Source organism: Schistocerca nitens, chromosome 4 (assembly GCF_023898315.1).
Source record: "Schistocerca nitens isolate TAMUIC-IGC-003100 chromosome 4, iqSchNite1.1, whole genome shotgun sequence".
NCBI lineage: Eukaryota > Metazoa > Arthropoda > Insecta > Orthoptera > Acrididae > Schistocerca > Schistocerca nitens.
Genome location: NC_064617.1, coordinates 459549811 through 459565096, shown reverse-complemented (window position 1 = coordinate 459565096; position 15286 = coordinate 459549811). Strand labels below are relative to the sequence as shown.

Sequence of the window (15286 nt, the reverse complement as noted above, 5' to 3'; positions counted from 1 at the left end):
TTTTTCCCCCTTCTGATCACTGCTATTGTCCAGGTGCAGACATACAATCATGTCATGGGTTTTTCTGTTCTCCGGTCTATCACAATACGGATCTTCCCGGGAGTCGCGCCCCAAATCTGCAGTTCGCTAATACGTATTTTTACATACAGGGTAGAGGGTATGAATCGGAAAAAAAACGTAAGAAACAACACTGCCCGTACTTGACGGTAAAAACAAACGGGGACAAGAACGGAAAACAAATGATTTTAGAAACTTGCGTAGTATTAAAACACATAAACATGACGCAGTCGGTACAACTATCTGAGAAACACAATGAAATTAGACTAAAAAGCGCAATACTTAAGCACCGATGAATTCGTACCGAACATAATGTACTGTTGAATTCGTACCGAACATAATGTACTGAATTAAGCTGAGGTGTTTTGCTGAGCATAAAGAAAATCAACTGCTTTTGTCAGGCAGTTATTTAGTCAATCTATGAACGTCACGAGGGCGTTGAAAGCTTTCATGTGTGGCTACGAATAGAAAAAGAATTTTTCTTTTGTGTGGCAAAATGTTTACTGGCAGCATTTCAAAGAGGGATTTTCAAGGAGGATTTCGGAATCATTTGGCTTCTTTCCAGGTGGAATATCGAGGAGAGGAAATTAGGTAGCTTACTGGATGACCGTCTGTTAAATGAATTGAGAATGAAACTGAAATTACGGGTACTGTAGAGCCTAGGACAAGCACTGATATGTGACTGGTGAGTTTACCACATGCATAAAAAGTTTAAGGTTCAGTTGTAACTTTCAGTGGCAGAAAGCCTCTCAGCTGTCAAGTAAGCTATTGTGAACCGATAGTAAAATAATATTTTTTAATTTTTTTTATTTTTTTTGCTTTCTGAGCGTTACATTAACTTAATAAAGTCATGATGTGGAAGGTTATTTAACAATGTACGATCTCTACTTATTCCATTGCGATAAACGCTTATGAAATGGTAATTAAAATGGTGAAGTTAGAAGGAAATAGTAAACGAAAATAGCTAAAAATCTTAGACAAGGGTGTAATTTAAGTTTATGATTAGGTTCTCCGTTTAAAACAAACATCGGCACATTTCACTTGTGCGTAGATTAACAGTAACTTTTTTTCTGTGAAAGGTAATTTTTTGCGAACTCTTTAGTTTTACAGCATACGTAAAAAATAAAATAAAACCTTAACTGCAGAACGGTCTTAGAAAATTTTTACGAATTATTGTGGCTAACACTCGCATGAGGAAACCTGTGAAGCTTTTTTAATTTGCTAGATATCACGAACGTGAGATAAAAATCAAATAGGAAATATGAGGCCACGTTAAAACAAATAACAAGAAGACAAACATAAAACTATAGCTTTATCTGTTATGACGTACGGAAGAGAAACTTGGTCAATAAAAAAATGAAAATAACGGTACACAAAAGGCATAAAATACACGTATATGGAGAGGTAAAAAGACAAAAATGAAAAAAATTACTACTTATAAATGAGGAAATCGTACGTTTGTTTGAGACGAAAGATACTGGTAAATTACTTTTGAAAACAATTTAATTGTAAGGCCTGTATTTAGTGACTAATGTGGTGTTTCTCAACGTTAAGTCTTATGACTTGAGTGTAATCTTCTGCAATATATTCTCTCCTAAAGCTCTCATCCTTTTGTTTTTAAAGGGTTTTACGCTAAGATTAAATCAGATTATTCTGAACTCATCATAATAAATTTTGTACGCAAGGAACTCGAAGTATCGCGTGAAATCTAGAAGCGAGGAAGGGAGATTGGTTGTTGGCAGAAATAAATGGAAGTTTTCTACTAATTTAATTACATTATATATTATCAACATACGTAATATGAATGAACCTAACGCCCGTTCGCGTAACGTTAGTGTGAAGTAGGTGGAAAAGTATCAATTTATCTGTATTGACAAAGACTATCAATTCATTGGTGATACGTTGCAAACTTGACAACCGACAGCAAATTATCTTCGTCGACAGCCTGCTAGTTTATCACAGAAGAAGGGACGCACGTTAGAGATTAATGACCCGACTACTTCCCTGTCATTAACGACAGGGCTATCTCAGTCCAAACCCCCGTGCACACTATCCATCATTCCCGATTTACAGCTTACCAACAATGTCATTCGTTTCTTTAATTTCTTTGATTTAGTTCGCTGAGCTCCGTTCACATAATTTTCCTCCTGGCACTGTGGCCTGATTGGCACTGTATTATTATAACTGTTCGACGATGACAACCTAATTTTGTTTATATCTGTCGATGATGTCTCTCGCTCAATCATATTCGAATAAGGCAAGACTTCGTCTCTTGTAACCAGATCTGAAGATGAGCATCATCGACAGAAATCCATAGCCTGAAGACAGTTCTTATGATCATTGACTGGAATTAAAGAAACAATTCTGTAATTCCTGGATTGCTGTTTTTATCCACCACTGTGTCGTACCTTGTAAAATAATGCCTTTTTCCACCCCAAAACTTTTAGTTAAGAAATAAGGAGTGGAGAGTAACAACAGTTTCTTTCGTTTTCGTATGCTTAGTGACTTTGTCACATCCAAAGTAAAAAACTCAGAATAAATATAAATATTAACAGCAAGACGTTCAGAATCACGATTCTTTCTCACTTACATCACTAAGTCTAATTTTAGGTCAAAGTGACACAGCCTTAATATAAGAAAAAGTGATTTCAACTGAAGAACTCTCATTTTTGGGACTGGGACCACCCCGTTACTAGATATTAATATTCTTGTCAACACTAAAGGCTAGTAGTCTACTTCATTTGGTAACAACTGAAACATCTGTAGCATTCCGAAATTCACATACTTGTTAAGAACACGCTTTAGTTTCTTAGCAATAGTAACACAATATATGTTTAACTGAGGTGAAGCATTTCGGAAAGTATACTTCCTTAGCCACTTTCAACATAGAGTTTCTTTTGTAGAGGGGCATTAACTTGGAGCCCAATACAGGATTAAAGCAAACTAGTATCGTATTTCCTAAGCGGACACCCTGAGCGGTCTGGGAATGACTTGCGGACATCCTGGATGAGATTCATGAAGAAGAAGTATGTAGCCACCTCTAAACTGCACCGTGACAAAAATTCGTTCCTAGTCAAAACAGACACTACTGCAGATTTGATTAACTTACGTTCATGTAAAAATTGTTCACGATTCCTCAGGATAGGCGAAGAACCACTTACAGAATACAGACACCCGAGGAAGAAAGGTCGGAAAACAGGATGCAATGAATTCAGTTTAGTTAGTTTCGTTTTCCACGGATCATTTGCATAATAAACCACAATGAAGCGTAGTGAGTCATTTTACATACATATCACAAATTAGTTTTAAATATGGCTAAATTCTGAACAGCTAAAGGTTTTTTTCAATTTACAGATGCGGATTAGTAATCCCTACTAACGATATTTTACACATTGCAATAATACAAATTCTTCTTTCTTCTACAGAATAGGAGAAGTTGCAAAGCAAAAACATTTTCAGTCCGTTTTCAAATTTTATTTTTGTGTCTGTCAGATATTTTATGTCACCGAGTAAATGATCAAAAATTCTAGTCGCAGAATTATGCACCCCTCCTCGTGCCAAAGACAGTCTTAACGTGGAATACTGAATGTCATTTTTTCTTCTGGTGTCGCAGTTATGTACATCATTATTCCTCCTGAAGTGCAGTGGATTCTTTAAAACAAATTTCATAAATATACTGTGAACAGTAGCCAAAACGCCCAACTCGTTAAACAGATATGTACAGGATGATCGTTGATGATCACCGCATATTATTTTACAACACGTTTTTGAACAATGAAGACTTTCTATCTTAAAGAGGAGCTACCCCAGAACATTACTCCGTATGACATTAATGAATGAACATACGCAAAATATGGCAATTTAGTGATTTGTCGCTCCCAAGATATGAAATGATTCTAAGTACAAATGTGTCTGGATTAAGTTATTTTAGGAGTCTCAAAATATGATTTTTCAGTTTAAATTCTCATTAATATCGACACCTAAAATTCTGGAAGTTTCCTCCCTGTTTATTATTTCCTCGCTATGGTTTACGCCTATCACTAATGTTGTACCTCTAGGTGTGTAGAACTGAATGTGTTGTGTCTTTTTAAAGCTGGAAGTAAGACCATTCGCGGAAAAACCGTCAATGTCTTTTTCAAGAACATTGTTTACTATTTCTTCTGTTGCTGTATGGATGCTTGGATTGATGACAATACAAGTGTCATCCGCAAAAGGAACTAATTCTGATAGTTGTATATCATATGGAATATCTTTTACACATATGAGGAACAATAGCAGACCTAAGATTGACCCTTGGGACGCCTATACATGATTTCCCCCTAACAGAAGAATCTCCACTGACTACATTGATGGCGTTACTAAGTACAACTCTCTGCATTATTTTGGCTAGATATGACATTAACTAGTGGTTGGCTATGCTACCACTTCCATAAAACCTCAGTTAATCTAGAAGAACACTTGATGCACAAAGTCAAATGCCTTACACAGGTCACAGAAAATACTAGCCAGTGTTGTTTTGTTATGTAACGCTTATACAGTTTTGTGAGTAAATGTATAAATGTCATTCTTTGCAGAGCAACTGTTCAGAAATCCAAACTGTAATTTAGTGAGGATGTTATTGTTGCTCAGGTGGGTACTGATCTATAATACATCACCCTCATAAAAATGTAGGAAAATGATGCCAGTAGTGAAACTGATCGGTAATTATCGACATTTCTCCTATCACCTTTCTAACAGAGGTGTCTAGCAAACACTGTCGCAGAAAGCTAACGATTTTGCAGGAAAGGTGGAAACGTATCACTGCTGATTGGAAGAGTTTTCACCAATAGAATTTCGACACTGAAAATTTTTTCTAAAGGGAATTTAAAAACGGAGAACTATTATTCAGAAAAAAAGCTGTTACTTATTAAATAACAATACATGAAACTGGCACTAAGACACTTTTACCGAATGCACACCAGTGTCATATGTGTTCAACTCAGAAAAGACACTTCGTCAGTTTCATGAAGTTTCAAACCATTGCTGTGAATGCAGATACAACTAAGTAAGGAAAAATAATAACTTAGTTTTTATGTTTTCACAGTATCTTTACATGGAATAAAAGTTAGTACACTTAATATCAAAACTGTACTGCACAAAGACGGCAACGTCAAATCTCACAAAACAGAAGGGATGACGGAAAAGGTAGGTACACACAGAAGGGTAAGCAGAATGGAAGAAGAAAGCTCCGGCCAACGCATAGAAAACTGCGGTAACTAAGAGTGGGAAGGGTGGGGGAGGAAGGGATACAGCGAGAGAACAAGCTCCCCCTAGCTGAAGCAGTGTTGATGCTGAAGGCGCACTGTGTGCCCATGCTGGGCATCAGCACGAGAAACTAAACAACAAGTGTAAATAACAGAAATGCCATAATTTCCTTCAAGTGCTTGGCGACACTTTCCGTATCCATTCTCAAAATCACCATTCTTTGATACTGTTAATTGTATTCTGATATGTCAATAAGTTGTTCTCACCATGAGCCGACAATTGCAGCTTTGGTGGTGACCGGACACGCACGCACGCACACACACACATTCACGCACACACACACACACATACACACACACACTCAAAGCAGCTGGAGGCCCTCAAACACTACGGACATCCCAATTTGGGAAGACCAGCAATTATACAGTTTCGACAAGTAACAGACATTCACATTCCGTCCAAAACTTCCGAGACCCACTTTATTCCCAGCAGGAAATCTTCGTTTGTACAGTAACTAACGTGATAGCTTGAGCTAACAATCGTTAATAACAGATGTGCATTCGACCAGTCAGTTGTGAGCAGGAAGCGTTCAGTAGTGGATGTGCGGCCAAAGTGTGCCAACGTTGTTGTACCACAAATCACAATGGAGCAACATGTCTAAATCAAATGTTCAAGATATTCTCCAGAATACTTTAAAGGAGAGAAAAGTGTGCACAAAATTCATCCCGCACATCTTCAGTCCCGAACAAAACCGACGACGCGTGTACGCCTCCCGCGACTTGATTGAAATGCTAGCGCACACAATTATTTTCTGGAAAAAATTATCCCGGATAACGTGACTTGGTGCTAGCAAATTGGAACCAACAAAACGAAAAACTGCAAAAATTCACATAGAGGGTCTACACTTTGACGACATAACCGACATTCAACCAATTGTGAAGCGCGAGGTGAACAACATACAATAGAAGTACTTAGTGTTAGTTTCACAAAGTCGTATGAACGTTCTGTGCGGTATAATCAAGTGGAGGGAGACTATGTAGAACACCTGAAGCATTTAAACCACTATCGTGAAATTTATCTAATTTCTTTTCTTTTTTTAAATAATCCAGTCTCTACATTTTTAACTTGTGCACGCTTAATAGTTGGAGTAGTAATTCTGTCATCGCCTAAGACAGAGAGCAGTAATGTTTCGTGAAACTGTAAGAATATACCCCCTCAGCTGCCCCACTTTCCTTCCTGCTTGTGTCATTTTAACTACTCATGCACGGCGACATGTATATGTGTGAGCACAAAGTGCAGCCAAACAGAACGTGCCTGCTGACATTGTGGGCAGGACAATGTCATGTTGTTTTTGTTAGATGTGAGACACAGGGCACTGTTCGGGTACTCATCACAGCTGTATAATGGACTGTAACACTAACCCTTCAACAGTATGTACTATTCGTCTTTATGAAGGAAAATATGTGTGAGGAAATATTTAATGCAATAAATTATGACAAAACAATTAATATACAACAATATTAAAACGAATTGTTTCGTGTTGTTTCACACCTTGTTCAGTCAAATGCACACAATTCTCACTGCACAAGTACCAGAAACATTACTCGCAGGGCGGCAACACTTAGTTCGAATATGTCCCGGTCTGCCTACCGTGAGTGGTCACTATGATTTTCTCTTATTGAAGCCGTCACGATATATAAAGTCTGGGGTTTTTCTGTAAAGCATCCAGTTTCCTCATTCACTGACCTGCAAGATTTGAGGACGTCACGAGGACGTCAAAATCACTCAGACTACAAAATTTCGACCCTTTTTTCCAAACTCGTACGCGCAACTGTCACCATCCGTCAGCGATGTTGCTGGAGGACGACACTGCGTCCACGCAGGAATACTAATTGCATTACACTTTGACTTCGTTCCTGTTGTGGTCTTTAGTGTCTTTTCTTGACAGTGGAAACTGTGACTGGAAAAACATGTCTGTAGCAGTGTTTCCAATCAAAATCATAAATATCTCTGGAACAGGTCAGGGGAAGTAGGAAGCAACGTTTCAGTCTACTGAAGGTAAAATGAATAAAATTATGAAAGTCTGACGATCCCCGTAACATGGACACGAAGAAATATGAAAGTAACATGCAACTTATTTTTCGATAGCAACTTCACAAGACAAGATTTGTTATCAACTTACCGATAGAGTGCTGAAGCTCTCTAGAATCCAGGGAGCAGTGGACGCTGAAGATGAAGTGGTCGGCGCGTTTCGAGCGACTGAACTGTGGTCGGACTATTTTCACGGTGGCGTCCGACGTTAATGGGGTCCAGGTAACTAGGGCGGTACGTCGCCTCGCTTTCCCGTCCCAGTGCGAAATGGGTGCACGCAGGCGCTGGCTGGCAGCATCCACGTGGCCTTCCCTTGCGCTATGTCGGCAAGATGTGTCCCCGCTCTGGCCTTGACATACATATGCACTGCGGATGTTGGCTTCGCTCCCCATCAACACTACAGTTTCACCACGTGCTCAGCGTGTTTCTTTGTAAGCGACCGCTAAGAAAACAGTTCGACCTGCGCTCGTGAAACGACGTCTAGACCGAGACTGCAGGCAAATGGGGACAGGTTGGGGGGGGGGAGGGGGGCACCTAGTTAAACTTTGAGAACCTCGGTCACTTGGTATCTAGTACACTACCACGTCACACTGTGGTTTTTAGGACATTCCTCTTTCAGATATATGGAGTACTGGTTTACTACTGCTAATACACGACAGAAAAACAGGTAAAATATGGATAGAAAGAGAAAGTAAAGTAAACGAATCCCAAAGAGTGGCCATGATTTTCACCAGGGCCGACTTAAGAGGAGCTCTTGTGGTCTTTTCGCAGACAGCTGAATGCACGTAATGTGTGGATAGTGCAGATCTGAGTATCGGACAGTATCGGCTGGAGCTCAGTGATGTTGAGTGTGCTCTTCGTTATACAAAACAGGAGTATAGGAGAAGTGTAGGCAAATTTCGTCCATATAAATCATTTAGTACATCATTTGTTACAAAGAACTTTCTAAACAAAACATGGAAACGCAGTTCACCCAAGAATTTAATAAAATATCACTCGTACTAAGTAAAACTTTTGTAGTTATGTGATAACTGGGTCTATAGTCTTCGTGAAATTTGTAATGAAATTTTTCCGATTTTGGTTGTAAAACATTATTTATTGAGACTGCAATTTCGGCATTTGTCATTTTAAAATATTGTAGGATTTTGTAACCCACTCTGTAATACAAAACTGTGGTATGCTGTGTAAGAGCAATTCCATGGGGTCTTGTGAATTCATCTGCTGTTCCGTATACCATACACGTTACAAAGCTGGTAAAATAATGATGTAAACACTGAAGTTTAAATTTCATGTAGTAGTGGTGGTAACTGGATCACAAAAGCGCATGTGGTCACGTGGTTCAATATTTGTGCAACTTTTCACACAGCAGAATGCACATACTCAAGGTTTTCTCCTGACCCTTGACACCCGTTTAAACATATTGCGTTTTGCAGCACTAGCTATGCCGTAGTTTATGTTGTGTTATTTTTTTCTAAGTTCTGTTGGCTGTACATTTTGTTACATCATTTCCATAACAGTACGGTGTTACTGCAGCCTTCATTTCCATTTTCCCGTCTTTATTTCTGAAGATGTTCTGTTACAAAGAAATCACATCGAAATAGCTCCAAAATTTTTCTTGTTTTCTTTAGTTCAGTTTTTAGTTAGTCAAAATCGAAAGCACATCGGTGAATTTCTGCCGTTACTCATATATGCGATCAACAGTGTTGGTGCTATATTCTTCATCCATGATGGGATATAAAATACACATAAAGATAGCAAAAGGTTTCTAAGCTATTGGTCTATAGACGTACGGGTAAATCTTATGAGTTATGTCGATGTTGATGCTATATCAGACGTAAAATAACGATATTGTCTTTACATCGTAGTTTTGGTACATCAAAAAGGGTGACTCTTATTTGAAAAAAAAATCGTTACGTTTGAAAGAAGATATGAGTTATTTAAATTTATTCGGTGAAAGAAGTCTATCATTGTTCATTTACTCATACGTGTGGTCAAAAAATTTACTTAAGTTTTATAAATAACATTTTCATAGATTTTAACGTAAATCAGAGCTGGTCAGTTATTTAAACCTATGAGGGATGGCAGAAACAACGACTTTTCGGCTACATCGATTTTTTTCTACGCCAGTTTAACATGTCTGCAAAAACCGCTCAAAATAACCGGTTTGTGAAGTAACCGATTTTCGTATTTTTATTTTGGTTTAATAAACGCAGAAATCAAAAAAGACTGAGAAATTTTGACTCCTTCAGTTTTAAGATACATAGAATCAAATTATTAAATTAAAGAGACAAATAAAGAAAACTTAGTCCGTTCACCGTTCGCTGCTTTTCTAGAAAAGTGATAAGTGGTTGAATACTACAGAAAATCACCAGTATTCTCGTACTTACTCTAAGTTTTTGAAAGCTGAAGACTCAGGTCGAGGAACTATTTTTCACGCTAATTTGTCCGTTTCAAAAGCTGCTCGCAAATAAAGTCATATTATGTAGACACAGGTAACAGATCAGTTACTTCCTATTTTTACTGTAATCTATGAATGAACCGTTAAGTTTTAAGTTTCATCCTTATATTAAATCACACGTCGGTTGTGGCTCCTCCAATTCTTAATCTTTTAAAGCAAGTGGGACATTGTACTTCGTTAATACAACTCTTCGTAAAATGCTTCCAGGTTAGGCGTGGTGACATTTTGTAATACAACTAACGCTTGACGACAACAGCGAGAAACTACCCTACCATGTAAACCAGATGGGGCAAGTCGGCACGCGCTCTATGTACATACGTACCATCCGATAGACCACACCACACGGTAACAGGTACAGTATTGTCTCAGCGTAATGTATCAGTTCTTATCCCATGTGTTTGTTGCTCGTTTCTGTCGGCATTGTTGTTAAAATACTGCTGATAGTTTTACCCATTTTTATAATAATGCAATATTTCAAAGCAATAGAAATGTCTCGAATGGCAATTTGTTTAAAAACCAAAAACTTCGACACTGCTGCCATGGGTAACTGATATTTCGGTTTCTTACTCGGTTATTAGGAAAACATGAAAAATCACCTGTTACAGCAGAGTTTAAACAGATACCGAAAAATACTGCTTCTTCAGAACTAAAATACAGGTTTCGGTTTCAACCAGTCGGATTTCCATCCCTAACACCTAACGTAAATCAGTACAGATATGTTAGACAATAGTTCTTCCACATTGAAAATGGTGTTTGGAAGTCAGCAGCATTAAAATTCTATAAAATTATACTTAGTATTTCAGTTCAGTGTTGGCTAAAATGACTGATATTCTGAAGTGGTGTCCATTTAAATTAAATACTAACAAAAAATCATCAAGTCAAGAAGCTCCGTCTTAAGAATTTAAGGTTTGCTAAAAACCGCTCACTTGTAAAACTGACCAAAATAATTTACTTCTGTTTCCACAAAAAGCCATTTTGCTCTGCTGTAAAAGAGAAGACTGCACCGTTGTTTGAGTGTATCATGATAGCAGTAACACTTGAAATTTGATTACTTCCAATTTTCCGAGGCAGTGCAGTCAAAAATGGAGACAGCCTACAAAAGCTATCTCTTATTTTCAGTGACGATGTTGCCAACTTTTCAAAAACATTTTCTCGGCTGCGACAAAATGGTGTACAACACTGAAATACAGTACTGTCTTACTAACTTGTTGGTATCAGGTACATATACATGAGATTTTCCGAAGTCTATCAAGGATAAACTCAGGGATTGGTAACTATAGGTTTTGACAAGTAAATGTATGTTTCCATTCGTTTCGTAACACGGGATGTAGGAGCTCGAATTTTTGAAATTATGTTCAGTGCGAGGGATGTGTGAAGTGAGAAACATCTGAAGGGTCTGTTCCCTAAAGTTTTAATGTAACAGCAGATATGACGCTAACAACAATGCTATGCACATCACTTTTAGGATGAATGAATTGTGTAGATGAACTTAAAGAAACTGTAATGATATCAGCAAAAACTTTTAAAAAAGCTGAATATGCAATTTAATGAATAAATGGATACAGCTTGTAAGGTATCGCTCACTGCCTGGGCGTCCGAGACCGAAAAGTCGAATTTTTCCTAGGAACAGAAATTTTGCGCCGCGTAGTATGTGATGCGCGCGACGGACTACGTCGTCCCTCGACAGGGACAAAACAGTGACGCAGTGACGGTACTTTCCCACAGAGCATAATGCGCAGTGCGCCAGCACTTTACATCAGGTGTGACAGGCCAACTGGTTCTGAATGAATTTAATGTGTTGTATGCTGCGTTCTAGAAAGGCAATTGCGACAAGTGAAGTACAGTTCATCTGAAACGCAAAGAGTGCAATGGTGATATCAAGTACCGCAATTTTACTTTCCACATACACACATACCCGTCAAATTCGTGCCTAAAACATGATTATGAGCTCTAAAGTAAGTACTCCAATGTTATTTCCATGCCTTAATAGCTACAAATAAAATGATAAACTAACAGTTGGTATTACAGGTTAAGCATAAAATACTGATATAGTGAAACTAACATGACAAGGCTTATAAACGCAGACAATACATGTTAACTAGAATACTACGCTAAGAAGGCAAGCATGTAAACAAATAGGTAGTCTGATTTACTGGAAGAATGTAATTAATTAGACCTACTCTTGGTGTAATTTACAATATACCGTCAAATTTTATATTTCCACAACTAAACTCTTCTCAAGCATCATATTAGGAGGCACAAAGATAATACATCAATACATCATGTTTTACGCCAGGGAAATGTAATCGATGACACCAATTGACAGTTACTGCTTTTATTACGACTGGCCCAAGCTTACTAGAGGCTATGTACAACATCGGCGAAGATTATAATATTTACCATTTAAACCTATGGTGCTAATGCTCTCTTATAATCAACTATTAAATAACGCAAACATCTAATGTAAATACGCGATATGAAAAGACACACTCACGCACAAAACATAATCAAAAGACAAGCAAACTGAGAGAACACCATATTAGGAAAGAAGGAAGGAAGAAAGTGTTTCGACGATTTTCCTTATGTCTTCCAGTTACTTTCTGTACTATACTGTATCATTTAATTCTAAGTGTGGTCCAAGTTTCAGTGAGCTATGTTACTTGATAGTGAAACCACATACGAAAGTTCGTACTTTCGTGGCCGATCGTCACGGCAGTACAGCACCTTCTATTTTGGGGAGTATGACTCTGTAACCACCACCGCCGAACGTAGGCTTTTCGTGATTTCCCAAAACAGTTTAATAGGTTTTAACGCAAATACCTGAATGGTTCCTTTGAAAATTCACTGCTTATAATATTTCTCATCGTTGTCTTACACAAGTTCGTGCTCTGCCTCAAATTACTTCATCAGCAGTGGGACTTTTAACTTCAGTCTTCCTTTCTTCGTTTTGAGATGCAACCCTCACATTAGACGAACGAACAAAGTACTTTGTGTGATGAAAAACAACAGATCTTTCCTGTTAAGAGGAGTAACCAGTTCTTCTGGATGGAACTGTTTACAATTCCATACGGCTTGATTACGAAAAGGCTCTTTAGATACTGATTATTTGTTATCCTTATCTTGAGCCTTAGGCTCCTTAGTTTTCAAATTTGGATTCTTTGATTTAAACGTCGTTAGTTGCTCAGAAATACCTTTCTTATTCAACGTCACAAGACTGCACGGACAACAGAAGAAAACGAGCAAAGTTACTAGAAATGAAACGAAGCAAAACTTCTGCCAGTAGAATCGCAAGCCATTAGACCATGGACGTTGTTATTTAATTTTGAGTTATAAAATAGCGCAGCGTCAAATTTCGCAATGAATATTCGTAACATACTCATTACGAGTTAATAAAATCTCAAATACAAAAATATATTGGTTCAGTAGGGTTAAATGGGCAAGTTCAGGTGGAATTTTTTCCTGATTAACTGTTTTAATCTATGATTAGTCAACTACAATTAACGTATTTTGAGAATCTCTTATCTAACATAAATGTCATATGATGTTCAGTTTTAATTTATAATAGTGAAAGCATACTTTTCCGCTCTGGTGACGCTCTTTTTAGCTCCTCGTTTTGTGGTTGGGATGTTCCAAGCAGTACAAGTTCCATTTTCTCTTTACTCACACAGCTCGAAGTACACTTGACTTTTATGTATTGAAACGCACAATCTGATCGATGTTAACAATCTTGCAGATGAAATAATAATGTAAATTTTGAAATATGAAACCACATGTCCTCAGTAATGTAGTCACCAATTATTGTAAAGAAGACATAACAAGACTAAGGAAAACGGGCATATAGGTAGCCGACATTTAGGATGTATTCCCATTTCTTCATTACCTACAGAGGCACAGAGCTACATGCACTCGGGGGTCACGTGCCTAAATAGTTAATCCATACTAATATCTAAAAATCAGTATTTGGAAATAGTTAAACGACATGTTACTTAACCAAGATGTGCTGTATAATAACAGTTTTAACTGAGAAAGTGAGAGTGAAGTCTTCTAACAATCAACATCAATGGGACGTCAATCATTAACCTACCTTCCATTTTACAGGTAAAAGGCCTGCCAGTATTTTTAACAAGTTTTTTTTTGGAAAAATGACCGCTTCTCCATTTGGAAATGAAAAATAACGCCTCAGTGGTGGCAACCAATAAATTTTCCTTTACCCCAACCTGTCACTGTGTACAGTAAAGGTAGATTCACAATGAACTTGAGAAATTTAATGTTATAAGTACACAACTTATCTCATATGTTATATTAGCATACAGGATATTTTAAATCCTGACTGCAATGCACGGAAGAAATGACATGAGATCCATTACTCATGCTCTGCTCCTATCTTCCCAGCAAATAACCGGGAGTCGTTACCTTTTCATGAGATTTTTATGGCTCTGTGCACGATCTGTGCATCCATCTCAACGGCTCTTTGCTAGATTCGGCACGAAATCTCCTTATATCCAGACGGGGAAGCGCTTGACCTTGCCCGTGAAATATCTTTCGGTTTCTCCAAAAGTCTGCTGCGGGAACTTTAACCCTCTGTGTATTCATTTACTTCATCTTTTCGCGTTCAGTTTGTCGTACAATCCACATACTGCAGGAGCTTGAACCCTTTGTGTATTCCTTTATTTCATATCTCGCGTTCAGTTGGTCGTACAACCCACATACAGTGGAAAATACATATAACAATCGTTCCTAAGTCTTCAGTTGATACTTCACATGGCTCGATGATAGTACTAGCGGATTCGATACTAGCTTTTTACACTTTTGTAATTTAAGCAGAATATCATATAGGGTCACTACAATTTTTATGAATACAAGCAAATGATATTACGCACATACCTAAAGAGTAACGGTTCTACACCAGAAAATATTTCAGACATCAATTCCCAGCTTCATTGCTGAGATCTCTTTCGCCTCTCGTGTTTCGTGTCTGTTGTACGATATTAAGTTCTGTTATAGACGGGAACTGCTAACAAATAGTTCCCCGTATTCTAAAAATTCGGAAGGGCTACAACGTTAAAATCTGTATTCGAGAGGAGACGGGTTTCAGTACCATTCTAACCATCCGGAATAAGTTTTTCCACCGTTTCCTTCAACAGTTGGTGCTAATATGAGAATGTTTGCTTTAGTAAGGCTAATTCCTTTTCCTACCCTTTCTGAAAGTGAGTTACTGTTCTGTACGGAGTTAATGCAGCGTTGGCGGAATTTTGAATCCTAAAAATCCGTAACGTCATATTTTGTTTTTTCTCATTCTGCTGCTGGCAGCGATAGTTTCAGAAACTAAATACTGAAACTAACTATTTACTTTAGTCACATTCTTGCTATCATTAGCTTCCTACACATGTTCGTATGCAGAAAATTGCTGCATTCTTTCCATACTTTGAACTGGAA

General features: G+C 37.8%; 1 protein-coding gene across 4 annotated transcripts in view; it reads right to left on the bottom strand.

Moving 5' to 3' along the window:
• The window catches only part of LOC126253014 (hornerin), a 295500-nt gene that overhangs the window by 158379 nt on the left and 121835 nt on the right, over positions 1-15286 (bottom strand). Inside the window, exon 1 of one of the 4 annotated variants that reach the window (XM_049954069.1) lies at positions 7484-7601. The exons of the other annotated variants lie outside the window; for them this stretch is intronic. The gene's annotated coding sequence lies outside the window, so the exon portion shown is untranslated. Of the gene's footprint in view, positions 1-7483; positions 7602-15286 lie in introns of those variants that run through there. 4 annotated transcript variants of the gene reach the window in all.